Source organism: Macaca thibetana, chromosome 19, assembly GCF_024542745.1.
Source record: "Macaca thibetana thibetana isolate TM-01 chromosome 19, ASM2454274v1, whole genome shotgun sequence".
Taxonomy (NCBI): domain Eukaryota; kingdom Metazoa; phylum Chordata; class Mammalia; order Primates; family Cercopithecidae; genus Macaca; species Macaca thibetana.
Genome location: NC_065596.1, coordinates 44884018 through 44893083, shown reverse-complemented (window position 1 = coordinate 44893083; position 9066 = coordinate 44884018). Strand labels below are relative to the sequence as shown.

The 9066-nt window shown below is 49.7% G+C and overlaps 1 protein-coding gene across 1 annotated transcript in view; it reads left to right on the top strand.

Annotated features, from left to right (window-relative positions):
- Nucleotides 1–9066, top strand: part of BLVRB (biliverdin reductase B) — a 220150-nt gene continuing 211084 nt past the window's right edge. Inside the window, exon 1 of the mRNA XM_050769318.1 lies at nucleotides 1–12. The gene's annotated coding sequence lies outside the window, so the exon portion shown is untranslated. The remainder of the gene's footprint in view (nucleotides 13–9066) is intronic.

Here is a 9066-nt window from a genome sequence, read left to right as displayed (position 1 = left end):
GTTGCCGGGGATGTTCCCCTAGCGTGGTGGAGCAGCGCCCCCTCGTGGCCCTGCGCTCGCGGCGCCTGGGCGGCAGCCCCGCCAAGGCTTTGCTAAGGCAGGAAAAGTGTTTAAGAAAAATTCAAATTGGGCTGGGCGCGGTGGCTCATGCCTGTAATCCCAGCAGTCTGGGAGGCCGAGGCAGGTGCATCACCTGAGGTCAGGGGTTCAAGACCAGCCTAGCCAACATGGCGAAACCCCGTCTCGTCTAAAAATGCAAAAATTAGCCAGGCGTGGTGGCGGGCGCCTGTAGTCCCAGCTACTTGGGAGGCTGAGGCAGGAGAATCGCTTGAACCCCGGAGGTGGAAGTTGCAGGGAGCCAAAATCGAGCCACTGCACTCCAGTGATAGAGGGAGACTCGGTGTCCCAAAAAAAAAAGAAAAAGAAAAATTGCTGTCGCATTCATGAACATTATACTTCAGGCCCTGGCTCAGCCGTTCCCCCTCTGGCAATTCCTCCCTGACTGGTCGGGCGCCTTCTTTGGGATCCTATGTTCCTTATGCTCCTCAACTCGGCCTGTATCTCCCTGCCCTGGCCCGGATCCGTCTACCTGTGCCTCTCCCATCTGGACCCTGACCCCTTTGCCCTCCACCTGCACCTCCCCAGTCACTGCCCCGACCCCTCTGCCTGTGCCCCCCATTTCAGGCCAACCTCTCTGCCCGAGCTTCCCCCATCCTGGCCTCCCACCTCTCTGCCTGTTCCCGCCGCGATGGCTCTAGGCTGTCACTGTCTACAATGGGTCAGCTTCCCTGCCCTGCACAGAAAGCCTTATCAGGGCAGGGAAGAGAGCTGCCTTGATAACCACTGAGTCCTCAGTATTACCAAGGTAGCATTTATTTCCTCCCTTAACACTGGTTTTGTTTTAACAGCTTTACTGAGGTATAATCTACCTGTCATAAAGTTCACCTGTTGTAAGTGATTTACTGATTTTGGGTGATTTTATAGTTCTACAGCCATCACAGCCACTTCAAAAACATTCCCATCACTCTAAAAATGTCCCTTCTGCCCATTTGCAGTTGCTCCCTATTCCCTGTCCCAGCCCCAGGCAACCACTGGTCTACTTCCTGCCCCATACATATTCTCTTCTTCATTTTACAAGCGTTTTCTGAATACTTATTTTTATCAGCTATTGAGGGCTGAGGGTACACAATGATACTCACAGGCCCTGCCTTCGGGGAACTCAGAGTCTGGTTATTGTGAGAGCTGATGGGAAAATATGTCCATGCACTAATTTCTTCATTCATTCAAAAAATATTTATTGGCCAGACACTGTGGCTCATGCCTGTAATCCCAGCACTACTTTGGGAGGCTGTTTGGGGAGGATCACTTGAGGCCAGGAGTTCAAGACCAGCCTGGACAATATAGTGAGACCGCCCCATCTCTACAAAAATAATAATAATTATTATTATTATTATCAAGGTGTGGTGGTGCACACCTATAGTCCCAGTAATTCAGGAAGCTGAGGTGGGAGGATTGCTTAAGCCCAGGAAGTCAAGGCTTCAGTGAGCCATGATTGTGCCGCTGCACTCCAGCCTGGGTGACAGAGCAAGACCGTCTCTACAGAAAAAAAAAAAAAAAAAAGAGAGAAGAGAAAGAGGGGTCTTCCAAATATTCATGGAAAATGTGGATTATGAAAACTGTGCATGGAGTTCAATTTTTTTTTTGCACCAAAATAAACTTGTACTAACTTGTTATAACTTGTCTGAACACGATCTAGTTTGAGACACTAAAATAAAATATCAGATTGAAAAGAGCTCCTAGGCCGGGCGTGGTGGCTCAAGCCTGTAATCCCAGCACTTTGGGAGGCCGAGACGGGAGGATCACGAGGTCGGGAGATCGAGACCATCCTGGCTAACACGGTGAAACCCCGTCTCTACTAAAAAAATACAAAAAACTAGCCGGGCGAGGTGGTGGGCGCCTGTAGTCCCAGCTACTCGGGAGGCTGAGGCAGGAGAATGGCGTGAACCCGGGAGGCGGAGCTTGCAGTGAGCTGAGATCCAGCCACTGCACTCCAGCCTGGGCGACAGAGCCAGACTCCGTCTCAAAAAAAAAAAAAAAAAAAAAAAAGAAAAGAGCTCCTAGGCCGGGGCGCGGTGGCTCAAGCCTGTAATCTCAGCACTTTGGGAGGCCGAGACGGGCAGATCACGAGGTCAGGAGATCGAGACCATCCTGGCTAACACGGTGAAACCCTGTCTCTACTAAAAAATACAAAAAAACTAGCCGGGCGAGATGGCGGGTGCCTGTAGTCCCAGCTACTTGGGAGGCTGAGGCAGGAGAATGGCGTGAATCCGGGAGGCGGAGCTTGCAGTGAGCCGAGATCACGCCACTGCACTCCAGCCTGGGCGACAGAGCGAGACTCCGTCTCAAAAAGCAAAAATAAAAAAAGAAAAGAAAAGAGCTTCTATCAGAGCAACATGAATTCTAAAATTGAAGCAAAAAGAAGCATCAAATTGATGGTGAAGCTTGGGTGGAAGAATGATGAAATCATTGATGTTTTACAAAAACTTGACAGTGCCCCAAAGAAATCAGCCATTTACAAATGGAGAACTCGTTTTAAGAAGGGACAAGGTCGGCCGGGCGCGGTGGCTCAAGCCTGTAATCCCAGCACTTTGGGAGGCCGAGGCGGGCGGATCACGAGGTCAGGAGATCGAGACCATCCTGGCTAACACAGTGAAACCCCGTCTCTACTAAAAATACAAAAAACTAGCCGGGCGCGGTGGCGGGCGCCTGTAGTCCCAGCTACTCGGGAGGCTGAGGCAGGAGAATGGCGTAAACCCGGGAGGCGGAGCTTGCAGTGAGCTGAGATCCGGCCACTGCACTCCAGCCTGGGTGACAGAGCAAGACTCCGTCTCAAAAAAAAAAAAAAAAAAAAGAAGGGACAAGGTCAGGCGTGGTGGTTCACGCCTGTAATCCCAACACTGTAGGAGGCTGAGGCCAGCAGATCATTGGAGCTCAGGAATGTGAAACCAGTCTGAGCAACATGGTGAAACCCCATCTGTACGAAAAATAGATAAATTATCTGGGCATGGTGGTGCACACTTGTAGTTCCAGCTACTCAGGAGGCTGAGGTGGGAGGATCACTTGAGTCTGGGAAGTAGAGGCTGCAGTGAGCCGTGACTGCACCACTGCACTCCAGCCTGGGTCATGCTGAAGATGAAATCCACCGTGGCATACTATCCACATCTATTTTTCTGGAAAAAATTAAATTTGTTCATGCCCTAATTAAAGAGGACTTACAGTTAACAGCAGAAACAATAGCCAACACCACAGACATCTCAACTGGTTCAGCTTACACAAATCTATCTTTCTTTCTTTCTTTCTTTCTTTCTTTCTTTCTTTCTTTCTTTCTTTCTCTCTCTCTCTCTCTCTCTCTTTCTTTCTCTCTCTCTCTCTCTCTCTCTTTCTTTCTCTCTCTTTCTTTCTTTCTTTTTTTTGAGACAGGGTTCTCGCACTGTCGCCCAGGCTGAGTACAGTGGCAAGATTGTGGCTCACTGCAGCCTCGACCTCCTGGGCTCAAGCAATCCTCCCACCTCAGCCTCCGAAGTAGCTAGAACTACAGTTGCGCACCACCATGCTCAGCTAAGTTTTTGTATTTTTTTGTAGAGATGAGGGTCTCATTAGGTTGCCCAGGCCGGTCTTGAACTCCTGGATGCAAGTGATCCTCCTGCCTCATTCTCCCGAAGTGCTGGGATTACTGGCTTGAGCCACCTCGCCTGGCCTCAGCTTACACAATTCTGACTGAAATTAAAGCTGAACAAACTTTCCACTCGGATGGGTGCCAAAACGGTCGCACCCAGGTCAGCTGCAGAGAGGAGCAGAGCTTTCCATGGACATGCTAAACAAGTGAGATCCTGATCTTAATGCATTTCCTTGAAGGATTGTAACAGGAAATAATACATGGTTTCACTGGTGCAATCCTGAAGTCAAATCCTAATCAAAGAATGGCTGTCAAGAGGGGGAAGTGATCCAGTCAAGGCAAAAGCATGTTGGTCAAGAGCAAAGGTCATGGCAACAGTTTTTGGGGATGCTCGAGGCATTTTGCTTGTTGACTTTCTGGAGGGTCAAAGAACAATAAGATCTCCTTATTATGAGAGTGTTTTGAGAAAGTTAGCCAAATCTTTAGCAGAAATAAGCCTGGGAAGCTTCACCAGAGAGTTCTTCTCCAGCATGACTACCCTCCTGTTCATTCCGCTCATCAAACGAGCCATTTTACAAGTTTTGACGGGAAATTATTAGGCATCCACTTGGCAGTCCCGATCTGGCTCCTGCTGACTTTTTGTTTCCTAATCTTAAAATCTTTGAAGGGGCTCAAGCCTGTAATCCCAGCACGTTGGGAGGCCAAGACGGGCGGATCACGAGGTCAGGAGATCGAGACCATCCTGGCTAAGACAGTGAAACCCCGTCTCTACTAAAAAATACAAAAAACTAGCCGGGCGCGGTGGCTCACGCCTGTAATCCCAGCACTTTGGGAGGCCGAGACGGGCAGATCACGAGGTCAGGAGATCGAGACCATCCTGGCTAAGACGGTGAAACCCCGTCTCTACTAAAAAATACAAAAAATTAGCCGGGCGAGGTGGCGGGCACCTGTAGTCCCAGCTACTCGGGAGGCTGAGGCAGGAGGATGACGTGAACCCGGGAGGCGGAGCTTGCAGTGAGCCGAGATCGGGCCACTGCGCTCCAGCCTGGGCGACAGAGGGAGACTCTGTCTCAAAAAAAAAAAAAAAAAAATTTGAAGGGCATCCATTTTTCTTCAGTTAAGAATGTAAAAAGACTGGGCTGGACGCAGTGGCTCACGCCTGTAATCCTAGCATTTTGGGAGGCCAAGGAGGGCGGATCACCTGAGGTCGGGAGTTCAAGACCAGGCTGACTAACATGGCAAAACCCTATCTCTACTAAAAAAATACAAAAATCAGCCAGTTGTGGTAGCTCATGCCTGTAAGCCCAGCTAGTCAGGAGGCTGAGGCAGGAGAATCACTTGAACCCAGGAGGCAGAAGTTGCAGTGAACTGAAATCATGCCACCGCACTCCAGCCTGGACAAGAACAACAACAAAAACGGCCTGGCGCAGTGGCTCACAACTGTAATGCCAGCACTTTGGGAGGCTGAGGCGGGCAGATCACCTGAAGTCAGGAGTTTGAGACCAGCACGGCCAACTTGGCAAAACCTCGTCTCTACTAAAAAAAAAAAAACAATGGCCGGGCGCGGTGGCTCAAGCCTGTAATCCCAGCACTTTGGGAGGCCGAGACGGGCGGATCACGAGGTCAGGAGATCGAGACCATCCTGGCTAACACAATGAAACCCCGTCTCTACTAAAAATACAAAAAAATTAGCCGGGCGAGGTGGCGGGCGCCTGTAGTCCCAGCTACTCGGGAGGCTGAGGCAGGAGAATGGCGTAAACCCGGGAGGCGGAGCTTGCGGTGAGCCGAGATAGCGCCACTGCACTCCAGCCTGGGCGACAGAGCGAGACTCCGTCTCAAAAAAAAAAAAAAACAAAAAAAAAAAAAAGAGCCAGGCGTGGTGGTGCATGCCTGTAGTCCCAGCTACTTAGAAGGCTGAGGCAGGAGAAGGGCTTGAACCTGGGAGGCGGAGGTTGTAATGAGCCGAGATCGCACCACTGCACTCCAGCCCGGGCAACAGAGTGAGATTCCATCTCAAAAAAAAGAAAAGAAAGGTAAAAAGGCTGCACTGATGTGGTTAAATTCCTGGGACCCTCAGTTATTTATCTTTTAATTCCATTCTCCATGAACTTTTTGAATTCCCCTCATAATACAATAGCAATTTGTAGCTCATGCCTATAAGCTTAAGTAGACATTTACATAACTTTTAGATATCTATAGTATGTAGATATCTACAGCTCAATGTAGATGTAGAAAGAGAAAGAGTGAGACCAGGCCAGATGGTTCATGCCTATAACCCCACTGCTTTGGAAGGGTGAAGCAAGGGGATCACCTGAGGTTGGAGGTTCCAGACCAGCCTAGGCAACATAGCAAGAACTCATGTCTCCAAAAATTTCTTTTCATTAACTAGGTATAGTGGCACACACCTGTAGTCTGGGCTACTTGGGAGGCTGATGCAGGAGGATCTCCCGTGCCTAGGAGTTTGAGGCTGCAGTGAGCTATGATCGAATCATTGTACTCCAGCCTGGGCAACACAGAAAGACCCCGCCTCTTAAGACACAAAGAAATACGCCCTCATGTGGCTCATGTTTGTAATCCCAGCACTTTGGGAGGCCCAAGTGCGGGGAATCACTTGAGCCCAGGAGTTTGAGACCAGCCTGGGCAACATGGTGAAAACCCATTTCTACAAAAATTAGCTGGGTGTGGTGGTGGGTGCCTGTAGTCTCAGCTACTCAAGGGGCTTAGGTGGGAGTATCACTTGAGCCTAGCAGGTTGAAGCTGTAGTGAGCTGTGATTACACCACTGTACTCCAGCCTGGGCAACAGAGTGAAACCCCGTCTCATAAACACACACACACACACACACACACACACACACCCACACACACACACACCACACACAAAAACACAAAAGGCCAGGTGTGGTGGTCCACGCCTATAATCCCAGCACTTTGGGAGGCCAAAGCTGGCAGATCACCTGAGGTCAGGAGGTCAAGACCAGCTGGCCAACATGACAAAACCCTATCTCTACTGAAAAATACAAAAATTAGCCGGGCATGGTGGTGGGTGCTTGTAATCCCAGCTACTTGGGAGGCTGAAGCAGGAAGAATTGCTTGAACCTGGGAGGCAGAGGTTGCAGTGAGATCGCACCATTGCACTCCAGCCTGGGCAATGGAGCAAGACTCCATCTCAAAACAAAAACAGACAGACAAAAAACCACAAAAACTTGGTGAATCCATATCCATAGTATGTTATTATTGTCATGCGTGTCCGTGTGAAGAGACCACCAAACAGGCTTTGTGTGAGCAATAAAGCTTTTTAATCACCTGGGTGCAGGCAGGCGGGCTGAGTCCGAAAAGAGTCAGCGAAGGGAGATAAGGGTGGGGCCGTTTTATAGGATTTGGGTAGGTAAAGGAAAATTACAGTCAAAGGGGGGTTATTCTCTGGCGGGCAGGAGTGGGGGTCACAAGGTGCTCAGTGGGGGAGCTTTTTGAGCCAGGATGAGCCCGGAAAAGGAATTTCACAAGGTAATGTCATCGCTTAAGGCAAGAACCGGCCATTTTCACTTCTTTTTTTTTTTTTTTTTTTTTTGAGACGGAGTCTCGCTCTGTCACCCAGGCTGGAGTGCAGTGGCCGGATCTCAGCTCACTGCAAGCTCCGCCTCCCGGGTTCCCGCCATTCTCCTGCCTCAGCCTCCCGTGTAGTTGGGACTACAGGCGCCGCCACCACGCCCGGCTAATTTTTTGTATTTTTAGTAGAGACGGGGTTTCACTGTGTTAGCCAGGATGGTCTCGATCTCCTGACCTCGTGATCCGCCCGTCTCGGCCTCCCAAAGTGCTGGGATTACAGGCTTGAGCCACCGCGCCCGGCCATTTTCACTTCTTTTGTCATCAGTTAAGGCGGGGCAGGGCATGTTCACTTCTTTTGTGATTCTTCAGTTACTTCAGGTAATCTGGGCGTATATGTGCAAGTCACAGGGGATGTGATGGCTTGGCTTGGGCTCAGTGGCCTGATAATTATATCTTCTACTTTTCTTGCAACTCTTTTGCATGTTTAGAAATTTTCTAAATAGAAGGGTGGGGGTAGGGGTGAGGTAAGCATCTGCTTTAGAGGAAAGCAGGAATTGTCCATGAGTGGCATATGTGGAATGAGGAGAGGAAGTGCCTCCAAATTGCCTGGGTTTCTGGCTTGAGGTCCCAGGTAGAGACATTTTTGAGATGGGGAAGGTTGTGATCATGGAGGGGAACAGGTGGGAAGGGGAAAAATCAACAATTTAAGAATGACCATCAGCTGGGCGCGGCGGCTCACGCCTGTAATCCCAGCACTTTGTGAGGCTGAGGTGGGTGGATCATTTGAGGTCAGGAGTTCAAGACCAGCCTGGCCAACATGGTGAAACCCCGTCTCGATTGAAAATACAAAAATTAGCCAGGCAGTAGTGGTGTGCACCTGTAATCTCAGCTACCCAGGAGGCTAAGGCAGGAGAATTGCTTGAGCCTGGGAGGCAGAGGTTGCAGTGAGTGGAGATCGCACCACGGCACTCCAGTCTGGGCGACAGAGTGAGACCCTGTCTCAAAAACAATAAATAAATTTAAAAAGACAGTCTTGGATGCTGTGATTTTGGATCACAGTCTTGGAAAACAATAGATAGCAGGTAGAGAGCAGTCACTGCAAAACAAACGGAAACCGTCATGTTTTTGATCCAAAGGGATTGAGATTTCTCAATAAACTATTTCCGTTTAGAACAGGGAGTTGGAGTTGTGCCCAGGTGGATGTTATTGGGCACAGGCTGTATAGAGGTGGGTCTTAAATCAGTACCAGGAAAAGCCAGATGTAACTTCCAAAGATGGTTGCAACAATGTTTGCCAGCCCATATATTCCTCTAGAACCGTGATACCCCTTCCATTGGGAAGTGGAATTTGTGTAAGCTCCCCTTACATCTAGGCAGTTTGTGACTTGCTTGTAACCAAGAGTATCTGGCAGAAGTAATGCTGCATGATTCCAAGGCTAGATCAGAAGAGATAAGGCACGCTCTCTCTCTCTTTCTTTCCTTCTTGTTTCAATGGAGTCTCGCTCTGTCACCCAGGCTGAAGTGTAGTGGCATGATCTCGGCTCACTGCAACCTCTGCCTCCCAGGTTCAAGCGATTCTCCTGCCTCAGCCTCCTGAGTAGGTGGGACTGCAGGCTCGCGCTACCATGCCCGGCTAATTTTTATATTTTTAGTAGAGACGGGATGTCACCATGTTTTCCAGGCTGGTCTTAAACTCCCGAACTCAGGTGATCCGCCTGCCTCAAGCTCCCAAAATGCTGGGATTACAGGCGTAAGCAACCGCACCTGGTCGAGGCTGCCACTTGCATAAAAACACTTGTACTGGAGACCGAAGCGGCTATGTGAGTCCAACTGCCCAGAGGCTG